The 12,060-nt window shown below is 42.1% G+C and overlaps 1 non-coding gene across 1 annotated transcript; it reads right to left on the bottom strand.

Moving 5' to 3' along the window:
* Positions 1 to 11,483: 11,483 nt before the first annotated feature.
* Positions 11,484 to 11,597, bottom strand: LOC140285260 (U5 spliceosomal RNA). Its single transcript, XR_011910357.1, has one exon. It is a non-coding gene; the product is annotated as a U5 spliceosomal RNA (small nuclear RNA).
* Positions 11,598 to 12,060: the final 463 nt, after the last annotated feature.

Genomic DNA, 12,060 nt, shown 5'->3' with positions numbered 1-12,060 from the left:
TGCCCATAAGAAAATAAGCTTATTCTCGGATTCCTGATCCTTCAGTGTTGCTCTTTCTTCTACTGCAAAATACAATGTTGTTCTTTGTTGAAGTCGATCTAGACATTGATAAATATGAAGGAAAAAGCAGTTTTAACTTGGTTTGAGTGAATGAATTCATTTTATACATAAAATCCGAAATCGTGCAGAACTCATGAAAATAAGCTTATTCTCGGATTCCTAAAACTTTTGATTGGCTCTTTCTTTTACTGCAAAGTACAACGTTGTTTTTTTGTTTAAATCTATCGAGACATTGATAAATATGAAGGTAAAAGCCGTTTTAACATAGTTTGAGTGAAAGAATTGATTTTATAGATAAAATCCCAAATCATGCAGAACTCCTCAAAAGGGGCATATGGCTTAATCACAAGTGTGGTTCTTTCTCATTCAGGGTAGTATGAGGAAGTTTATGCTTGAAATATATGTAGAAATGGGTACATATGAAGGACAAAGCAGTGTTAACTTAGTTTGAGTGAAGAAATTCATTTTATACATAAAATCCCAAATCATGCAGAACGTATGAAAAGAAGCTTATTCTCGGATTCCTGATCCTTCAGTTTTGCTCTTTCTTCTACTGCAAAATACAATGTTGTTCTTTGTTGAAGTCGATCTAGACATTGATAAATATGAAGGAAAAAGCAGTTTTAACTTGGTTTGAGTGAATGAATTCATTTTATACATAAAATCCGAAATCGTGCAGAACTCATGAAAATAAGCTTATTCTCGGATTCCTAAAACTTTTGATTTGCTCTTTCTTTTATTGCAAAGTACAACGTTGTTTTTTGTTTAAATCTATCGAGACATTGATAAATATGAAGGTAAAAGCCGTTTTAACATAGTTTGAGTGAAGGAATTAATTTTATAGATAAAATCCCAAATCATGCAGAACTCCTCAAAAGGGAGGTATGGCTTAATCACAAGTGTGGCTCTTTCTCATTCAGGGTAATATGAGGAAGTTTATGCTTGAAATATATGTAGAAATGGGTACATATGAAGGACAAAGCCATGTTAACTTAGTTTGCGTGAAGAAATTCATTTTATACATAAAATCCGAAATCGTGCAGAACTCATGAAAATAAGCTTATTCTCGGATTCCTAAAACTTTTGACTTGCACTTTCTTTTACTGCAAAGTACAACGTTGTTTTTTGTTGAAATCTATCTAGACATTGATAAATACCAGCCGAAACTCTGCTGCCGCTTATGATAATTTATGGTTGGGCATTCTTACCTTTTCTTACCCGCTTTTTACAAATTATGATCTTACATTCACACCTACTTGCAGTCGAACACCTTCTCATCCACTTATGATCATGTGCGGTTGGGCTTTCGCACCTTTTCTTACCCATTTTTCAGTAATTATGGGTGGACATTCAGACCTTCTTGCAGCCGAAAACCTCCGCTCCTCTTTTGATCATACATTGTCGGGAATTCACACCTTGTCTTACCCGCTTTTTACAAATTTTAGTCGGACATTCAAACCTTCTTGCAGCTGAACCACCTCCGCTCCCTGTTTTGATCATATATGGTCTGGCAATAGTACTTTTTCTTACCCGTTTGTGAGTAATTATGGCTGGACATTCACACCTTCTTGCAGCCGAACACAACCTCTCCCGCTTTTGATGATATATGGTCCGGCATTCTTACCTTTTCTAACACATTTTTCAGCAATTATGGTCGGACATTCACACCTACTCACAGACGAACACCTCCGCTCCCACATTTGATAGTGTATAGTCGGGCATTCTCACCCTTTCTCATCAGCTTTTTGCAAATTATGATCTGATATTCACACCTACTTGCAGTCGAACAGCTCTGCTCCCGCTTTTGATTATGTTTGGTTGGATATTCGAACATTTTCTTAATGCTTTTTACAAACTTTGGTCGGACGTTCACACCGTCTTGCAGCCGAACACCTCCGCTTCCGCTTTTGATGGTGTATAGTCGGGCATTCGAGCCTTTTCTTAACCACCTATTACTTACTATGGTTGGACATTCAAACCTTCTTGTAGCCGAACACATCCGCTCCTGCTTTTGATGATGTATGATTTGGCATTCGCACCTTTTCTTACCCATTTTTCAGTAATTATTGGTCGGACGTTCAGACCTTCTTGCACCTGAACACCTCTGCTCCCGCTTTTGATGGTGTATAGTCGGGCTTTCGAGCCTTTTCTTCCCCGATTTTTACAAATTATGGTTGGACATTCAGACCTTGCAGCCGAAAACCTCCGCTCCCTCTTTTGATCATACATTGTCGGGCATTCGCCCCTTGTCTTACACGGTTTTTACAAACTTTAGTCAGACATTCACACCTTGCAGCTGAACCACCTCCATTCCCTGTTTTGATCATGTGTGGTCTGGAAATACTACCTTTTCTTCCCCCGTTTGTAAGTAATTATGGCTGGACATTCACATCTACTTGCAGCCGAAAAACCACCTCTCCCGCTTTTGATGATGTATTGTCCGGCATTCTAGTCTTTTCTATCACATTTTTCAGCAATTATGATCTGACATTCACACCTACTTGCAGTCGAACAGCTCTGCTCCCGCTTTTGATTATGTTCGGTTGGATATTCAAACCTTTTCTTAACTGCTTTTTACAAACTTTGGTCGGACGTTCACACCTTCTTGCAGCCGAACACCACCTCTCCCGATTTTGATGATGTATGGACCGGCATTCTTACCTTTTCTAACACATTTTTCAGCAATTATGGTTGGAGAATCACACCTACTCACAGCCGAACAACTCCGCTACCGCATTTGATGGTGTATAGTCGGGATTTCTCATCCTTTCTCATCAGCTTTTTGCAAATTATTCTCTAACATTCACACCTACTTGCAGTTGAACAGCTCTGCTCCCGCTTTTGATTATGTTTGGTTAGATAATCGAACCTTTTCTTATCTGCTTTTTTACAAACTTTGGTCGGACGTTCACACCTTCTTGCAGCCGAACACCTACGCTTCCGGTTTTGATAGTGTATATTCGGGCATACGAACCTTTTCTTACCCGCTTTTTACAAACCATGGTCGGACTTTCACAATTTCTCTTAGCTGAACAACTCCGCTCCCTCTTTTGATTGTGTACAGTCGGGTATTTTAACCTTTTCTTACCCGCTTTTTACCAACTATGATCGGACATTCACACCGTCTTACAGCGGAACACCTCCGCTCCCTCTTTTGATGGTGTATGTTCGGGCATTCGAACCTTTTCTTACCCGCTTTTTACAAACCAGGGTCGGACTTTCACACCTTTTAGTAGCCGAACAACTCCGCTCCCGCTATTGATTGTGTACAGTCGGGTATTTTACCTTTTCTTACCCGCTTTTTACCAACTATGGTCAGACATTCACACCGTCTTACAGCGGAACACCTCCTCTCCCGCTTATGATCATATACGGTTTGATATTCGAAAATTTACTTTCTTGTTTTAAAGCAATTATTGATGGACATTCAAACCTTCTTTTTGATGGTGTATAGTCGGGCTTTCGAGCCTTTTCTTCCCTGTTTTTACAAACCATGATCGGACTTTCACACCTTCTTGTAGCCGAACAACTCCGCTCCCGCTATTGATTGTGTACAGTCGGGTATTTTAACCTTTTCTTACCCGCTTTTTACCAACTATGGTCGGACATTCACACCGTCTTACAGCGGAACACCTCTGCTCCCACTTTTGATGGTGTATAGTCGGGCATTCGAACCTTTTCTTACCCGCTTTTTACAAACTATGGTGGGACATTCAAACCTTCTTGTATCCGAAAACCTCCGCTCTCTCTTTTGATCATACATTGTCGGACATTCGCACCTTTTCTTACCCGCTTTTTACAAACCATGGTCGGACTTTCACACCTTCTTGTAACCGAACACATCCGCTCCCGCTATTGATTGTGTACAGTCGGGTATTTTAACCTTTTCTTACCCGCTTTTTACCAACTATGGTCGGACATTCACACCTTCGTACAGCGGAACACCTCCGCTCCCTCTTTTGATGGTGTATGTTCGGGTATTCAAACCTTTTCTTACCCGCTTTTTCCAAACTATGGTCGGCTATTCACAGCTTCCTCTCCACCATACTTGTATGGTTGGATATTCACACCCACTTGCATCCGAAGACCTCTGCCCCAAATTTTGTTGATATTTAGTCGGACATTCGCACCTTACCCGCCTTTGGCAAACTATGGCCTTCTTGCAGCGAAACACCTCTGGTCTCGCTTTTGATGATGTAAGGTTGGGCATTCAGACCTTGCTTCACCTGCTTTTCACCAAATATAGTCGGACATTCACACCTTCTTGCAGCCGAACACTTCCGCTCCACCTTTTAGTGTTCTATCACACCTTTTTTTCACCGCATTTTATACATTATGGTCGGAAATTTTCAACCACTCTCATCCGAAGACCTCTCCTCCCGCTTTCTTTAATATATTTGAACTTTAGTCGGACATTCAAACCTTCTTGCAGCTGAACCACCTCCGCTCCCTGTTTTGATCATATATGGTCTGGCAATACTACCTTTTCTTACCCGTTTGTGAGTAATTATGGCTGGACATTCACACCTACTTGCAGCCGAACACAACCTCTCTCGCTTTTGATGATGTATGGACCGGCATTTTTACCTTTTCTAACACATTTTTCAGCAATTATGGTCGGAGATTCACACCTACTCACAGCCGAACAACTCCGCTCCCGCATTTGATGATGTATAGTCGGGCATTCTCACCCTTTCTCATCAGCTTTTTGCAAATTATGATCTGACATTCACACCTACTTGCAGTCGAAAAGCTCTGCTCCCGCTTTTGATTATGTTTGGTTGGATATTCGAACCTTTTCTTAACTGCTTTTTACATATTTTGGTTGGACGTTCACACCTTCTTGTAGCCGAACACTTCCACTCCTGCTTTTGATGATGTATGGTTGGGCATTCACACCTTTTTTTTGCCCATTTTTCAGGAATTTTGGGTGGACATTCACACCTTGCAGCTGAACACCTCCTATCCCACTTATGATCATGTGCGGTTTGATTTTCGAAAAGTTTCTTTCATGTTTTCTAGCAATTATTGATGGACATTTAGACCTTCTTGCAGCTGAACACCACCTCTCCCGATTTTGATTATGTATGGACCGGCATTTTTACCTTTTCTAACACATTTTTCAGCAATTATGGTTGGAGATTCACACCTACTCACAGCCGAACAACTCCGCTCCCGCATTTGATGGTGTATAGTCGGGCATTCTCACCCTTTCTCATCAGCTTTTTGCAAATTATGATCTGACATTCACACCTACTTGCAGTTGAACAGCTCTGCTCCCGCTTTTGATTATGTATGGTTGGATATTCGAACCTTTTCTTAACTGCTTTTTACAAACTTTGGTTGGACGTTCACACCTTCTTGTAGCCGAACACATGCACTCCTGCTTTTGATGATGTATGGTTGGGCATTCGCACCTTTTTTTTTACCCATTTTTCAGGTATTATGGGTGGACATTCACACCTTCTTGCAGCTGAACACCTCTTCTCCCACTTATGATCATGTGTGGTTTGATTTTCGAAAATTTTCTTTCATGTTTTCTAGCAATTATTGATGGACATTTAGACCTTCTTGCAGCTGAACACCACCTCTCCCAATTTTGATTATGTATGGACCGGCATTTTTACCTTTTCTAACACATTTTTCAGCAATTATGGTTGGAGATTCACACCTACTAACAGCCGAACAACTCCGCTACCGCATTTGATGGTGTATAGTCAGGCATTCTCACCCTTTCTCATCAGCTTTTTGCAAATTATGATCTGACATTCACGCCTACTTGCAGTCGAACAGCTCTGCTCCCGCTTTTGATTATGTTTAGTTAGATATTCGAACCTTTTCTTAACTGCTTTTTACAAACTTTGGTCGGACGTTCACAATATCTTGCAGCCGAACACCTCCGCTTCCGCTTTTGATGGTGTATATTCGGGCATACGAACCTTTTCTTACCCGCTTTTTACAAACCAAGGTTGGACTTTCACACCTTCTCTTAGCTGAACAACTCCTCTCCCTCTTTTGATTGTGTACAGTCGTGTAATTTAACCTTTTCTTACCCGCTTTTTACCATCTATGTTCGGACATTCACACCGTCTTACAGCGGAACACCTCCGCTCCCTCTTTTGATGATGTATGGTTAGGCATTCGCACCTTTTCTTACCCATTTTTCAGTAATTATGGGTAGACATTCACACCTTCTTGCAGCTGAACACCTCCTCTCCCGCTTATGATCATGTGCAGTTTGATATTCGAAAATTTTCTTTCATGTTTTCTAGCAATTATTGATGGACATTCAGACCGTCTTGCAGCTGAACACCTCCGCTCCCACTTTTGATGGTGTATAGTCGGGCTTTCGAGCCTTTTCTTCCCCGGTTTTTACAAATTATGGTTGGACATTCAGACCTTCTTGCAGCCGAAAACCTCCACTCCCTCTTTTGATCATACATTGTCGGGCATTCGCACCTTTTCTTACCCGCTTTTTACAAACCATGGTCGGACTTTCACACCTTTTAGTAGCCGAACAACTCCGCTCCCGCTATTGATTGTGTACAGTCGGGTATTTTAACCTTTTCTTACCCGCTTTTTACCAACTATGGTTGGAAATTCACACCTTCTTACAGCAGAACACCTCCGCTCCCTGTTTTGATTATGTATGGTTTGACATTCGCACCTTCTCTCACCCGCCTTTTACTATGGTCGGCCATTCACAATTTCCTCTCCACCATACTTGTATGGTGGGATATTCACACCCACCTGCATCCGAAGACCTCCGCCCCCACTTTTGTTGATATTTAGTCGGTCATTCGCACCTTACCCGCTTTTGGCAAACTATGGCCTTCTTGCAGCCCAACACCTCTGATCTCGCTTTTGATGATGTAAGGTTGGGCATTCAGACCTTGCTTCACCTGCTTTTCACCAAATATAGTCGGACATTCACACCCACTTGCATCCGAAGACCTCCGCCCCAAATTTTGTTGATATTTAGTCGGACATTCGCACCTTACCCGCTTTTGGCAAACTATGGCCTTCTTGCAGCCAAACACCTCTGATCTCGCTTTTGATGATGTAAGGTTGGGCATTCAGACCTTGCTTCACCTGCTTTTCACCAAATATAGTCGGACATTCACACCTTCTTGCAGCCGAACACTTCCGCTCCACCTTTTAGTGTTCTATCACACCTTTTTTTCACCGCATTTTATACATTATGGTTGGAAATTTTCAACCACTCTCATCCGAAGACCTCTCCTCCCGCTTTTGTTAATATATTTGAACTTTAGTCGGACATTCAAACCTTCTTGCAGCTGAACCACCTCCGCTCCCTGTTTTGATCATATATGGTCTGGCAATACTACCTTTTCTTACCCGTTTGTGAGTAATTATGGCTGGACATTCACACCTACTTGCAGCCGAACACAACCTCTCTCGCTTTTGATGATGTATGGACCGGCATTCTTACCTTTTCTAACACATTTTCCAGCAATTATGGTCGGAGATTCACACCTACTCACAGCCGAACAACTCCGCTCCCGCATTTGATGGTGTATAGTCGGGCATTCTCACCCTTTCTCATCAGCTTTTTGCAAATTATGATCTGACATTCACACCTACTTGCAGTCGAACAGCTCTGCTCCCGCTTTTGATTATGTATGGTTGGATATTCGAACCTTTTCTTAACTGCTTTTTACAAACTTTGGTTGGACGTTCACACCTTCTTGTAGCCGAACACATGCACTCCTGCTTTTGATGATGTATGGTTGGGCATTCGCACCTTTTTTTTACCCATTTTTCAGGTATTATGGGTGGACATTCACACCTTCTTGCAGCTGAACACCTCCTCTCCCACTTATGATCTTGTGTGGTTTGATTTTCGAAAATTTTCTTTCATGTTTTCTAGCAATTATTGATGGACATTTAGACCTTCTTGCAGCTGAACACCACCTCTCCCGATTTTGATTATGTATGGACCGGCATTTTTACCTTTTCTAACACATTTTTCAGCAATTATGGTTGTAGATTCACACCTACTAACAGCCGAACAACTCCGCTTCCGCATTTGATGGTGTATAGTCGGGCATTCTCACCCTTTCTCATCAGCTTTTTGCAAATTATGATCTGACATTCACACCTACTTGCAGTCGAACAGCTCTGCTCCCGCTTTTGATTATGTATGGTTGGATATTCGAACCTTTTCTTAACTGCTTTTTACAAACTTTGGTCGGACATTCACACCTTCTTGTAGCCGCACACATGCACTCCTGCTTTTGATGATGTATGGTTGGGCATTCGCACCTTTTTTTTACCCATTTTTCAGGTATTATGGGTGGACATTCACACCTTCTTGCAGCTGAACACCTCCTCTCCCACTTATGATCATGTGTGGTTTGATTTTCGAAAATTTTCTTTCATGTTTTCTAGCAATTATTGATGGAAATTTAGACCTTCTTGCAGCTGCACACCACCTCTCCCGATTTTGATTATGTATGGACCGGCATTTTTACCTTTTCTAACACATTTTTCAGCAATTATGGTTGGAGATTCACACCTACTCACAGCCGAACAACTCCGCTACCGCATTTGATGGTGTATAGTCGGGCATTCTCACCCTTTCTCATCAGCTTTTTGCAAATTATGATCTGACATTCACACCTACTTCAAGTCGAACAGCTCTGCTCCCGCTTTTGATTATGTTTAGTTAGATATTCGAACCTTTTCTTAACTGCTTTTTACAAACTTTGGTCGGACGTTCACAATATCTTGCAGCCGAACACCTCCGCTTCCGCTTTTGATGGTGTATATTCGGGCATACGAACCTTTTCTTACCCGCTTTTTACAAACCAAGGTCGGACTTTCACACCTTCTCTTAGCTGAACAACTCCGCTCCCTCTTTTGATTGTGTACAGTCGTGTAATTTAACCTTTTCTTACCCGCTTTTTACCATCTATGTTCGGACATTCACACCGTCTTACAGCGGAACACCTCCGCTCTCTCTTTTGATGATGTATTGTTAGGCATTCGCACCTTTTCTTACCCATTTTTCAGTAATTATGGGTAGACATTCACACCTTCTTGCAGCTGAACACCTCCTCTCCCGCTTATGATCATGTGCAGTTTGATATTCGAAAATTTTCTTTCATGTTTTCTAGCAATTATTGATGGACATTCAGACCGTCTTGCAGCTGAACACCTCCGCTCCCACTTTTGATGGTGTATAGTCGGGCTTTCGAGCCTTTTCTTCCCCGGTTTTTACAAATTATGGTTGGACATTCAGACCTTCTTGCAGCCGAAAACCTCCACTCCCTCTTTTGATCATACATTGTCGGGCATTCGCACCTTTTCTTACCCGCTTTTACAAACCATGGTCGGACTTTCACACCTTTTAGTAGCCGAACAACTCCGCTCCCGCTATTGATTGTGTACAGTCGGGTATTTTAACCTTTTCTTACCCGCTTTTTACCAACTATGGTTGGACATTCACACCTTCTTACAGCAGAACACCTCCGCTCCCTGTTTTGATTATGTATGGTTTGACTTTCGCACCTTCTCTCACCCGCCTTTTACTATGGTCGGCCATTCACAGCTTCCTCTCCACCATACTTGTATGGTGGGATATTCACACCCACCTGCATCCGAAGACCTCCGCCCCCACTTTTGTTGATATTTAGTCGGTCATTCGCACCTTACCCGCTTTTGGCAAACTATGGCCTTCTTGCAGCCCAACACCTCTGATCTCGCTTTTGATGATGTAAGGTTGGGCATTCAGACCTTGCTTCACCTGCTTTTCACCAAATATAGTCGGACATTCACACCCACTTGCATCCGAAGACCTCCGCCCCAAATTTTGTTGATATTTAGTCGGACATTCGCACCTTACCTGCTTTTGGCAAACTATGGCCTTCTTGCAGCCAAACACCTCTGATCTCGCTTTTGATGATGTAAGGTTGGGCATTCAGACCTTGCTTCACCTGCTTTTCACCAAATATAGTCGGACATTCACACCTTCTTGCAGCCGAACACTTCCGCTTTTAGTGTTCTATGAGGCATTCACATATTTTTTTTCACCGTATTTTATAGAATAATTCTCACCCACTCTCATCCGAAGACCTCTCCTCCCGCTTTTGTTAATATATAGTCGGGCATTCGAACCTTTTCTTACCCGCTTTTTACAAATTATGGTCGAACATTCACACCTACTTGCAGCTGAATACTTCCGCTCCACCTTTTAGGTATGTATGGTTGGCATTTGCACCTCTTTTTATACTGATTGCTGAAGATTAAGTTGTTCTTTCTCAAACTACAAATTTTTTTTAATTGTTGAAACTTGATTTGAAGTGGATAAATAAGGAGGACAAACAGTTTTAAGTCAGGCTGATAGAAGGAATTAATTTTATAGCAAAATCTGTACTTCGTCATATGTCGAGAGATGCTTATTGCTGAAGAAGTTCTTTCTCATTCTACAAAGTACAACGTTGTTTATCGTTGAAACTTGATTAGACATGAATAAATATGAAGGACAAAGCAGTCTTAACTTGGTTTGAGTTAAGGAATTCGTTTTATAGGAGAATCCGAATTCGTGCATAACTCATAAAATAGAGCTTATTTTCGGATTCCTGTAGAATGATTCTGGTTCTTTCTCATAATACAAAGTTTGTTGTTTATTGTTGAAACTTCATCAGAAGTGAAGAAATAAATGAATGCCTATCAACAAATTGACCTTCTGTTGACCTTCGGGGAGGTGAGTATCTTCACTAGACTCACCAGTCTGCTCTTCCTCCTCATTTAGCGTAGCTCCACCCTCTGCCTGTGAATTCTCACAGACTTCAACACTGAGTGGTGAGGCCTCTACAGGCCCCTCCCCTTTTTGCTCCTCACTTCCAATCCAAGCTTTTGGCGGGAAGTTTGAATTTATTGGGTCAACCTCTTCACTTTGTTCACCAACTGTCACCTTTGGTCCTTCTCTTTGTTGGCTTGACTGTGGCTTTACCGTCTTTAATTTGTTGGCAAAAGATTTAGGGCAATCTCTGAAGAGGTGATTTAATTCTCCACAGAGATTACATTTCCTGCCATTTGGACACTCTCCAAAAGTTTGCCCAATTTCTCTGCTCTTCCCACATAACACCTTGGTACAAGCCTCAACCAGGTGCCCATGCTCACCACACTTGCGGCAGAACTTGGGCTGACCCTGGTAGTGGATGTAACCTCGGTTTTCAAGGTGGCCAGAGTGTCGCCCACCCGCTGCACTGAGCACTCTTCAGCCCTTTTAAATGGTATAACTTTGCACTCCCGCACGCTCCAGCAAGCACCATTCAAGCAACAACTTTGCACTCCAGCTTCGAACATCGGCACAGTCGCAAATAGTAAGGCGACTCTACTCAGAGAAGTCACTCTGCACAGTAAGAAGATTTCTTTTGCACAGACAGAAAGGGCTTCACCCGCAAAGGTAAAGCCTGCCAAAAATAGAAACAACTCATTAGTGCTGCTCTCCACAGAAATCTTTAGTAAAAGGCGAAAGACTTGTACGTTATGAAGAGAAACCAGAGTACGATTATCCGTCACTGCGGGAGCAGGGCATCAGGCTTGTTGGCATAGCCACCTTCCCCATGGTGAGCTTTGCTTGGTTGAGACGCTTGCTCCCCCCCCTTGCTCCTCGGCTGACCAAGTAGGAACAATCGGGCCCTATTCGATGGCTGCCTTGTCTTTTACTCTGTGCAAAAGACAAGGCAGCAACAAAAACACCACGAGAATCCCGTATTGAGGCTTTGTTCTGACCGCTCATTCGGGGTCGCGTTTCTTTCAAGCAATTCTCCTGGTTAGCCCACACTCGGCTCGCTCCCATAGCCGTGTTAAAGTCTACTTCGCATTCACTCTCTTTTCTCAGCAGACTCTTGGGATTTTATCTATAAAATGAATTCCTTCACTCAAACTATGTGAAAACTGCTTTGTCCTTAATATTTACCATGTCTAGAAAGATTTAAACAAAAAAAACAACGTTGTACTTTGCAGTAA

This window comes from Leuresthes tenuis, unplaced genomic scaffold (genome assembly GCF_036924035.1).
Source record: "Leuresthes tenuis unplaced genomic scaffold, fLeuTen1.0.hap1 SCAF_34, whole genome shotgun sequence".
In the NCBI taxonomy this organism is placed as follows: domain Eukaryota; kingdom Metazoa; phylum Chordata; class Actinopteri; order Atheriniformes; family Atherinopsidae; genus Leuresthes; species Leuresthes tenuis.
The sequence above is the reverse complement of the archived record's forward strand: the minus strand, read 5'-3'. Positions and strand labels throughout refer to the sequence as shown.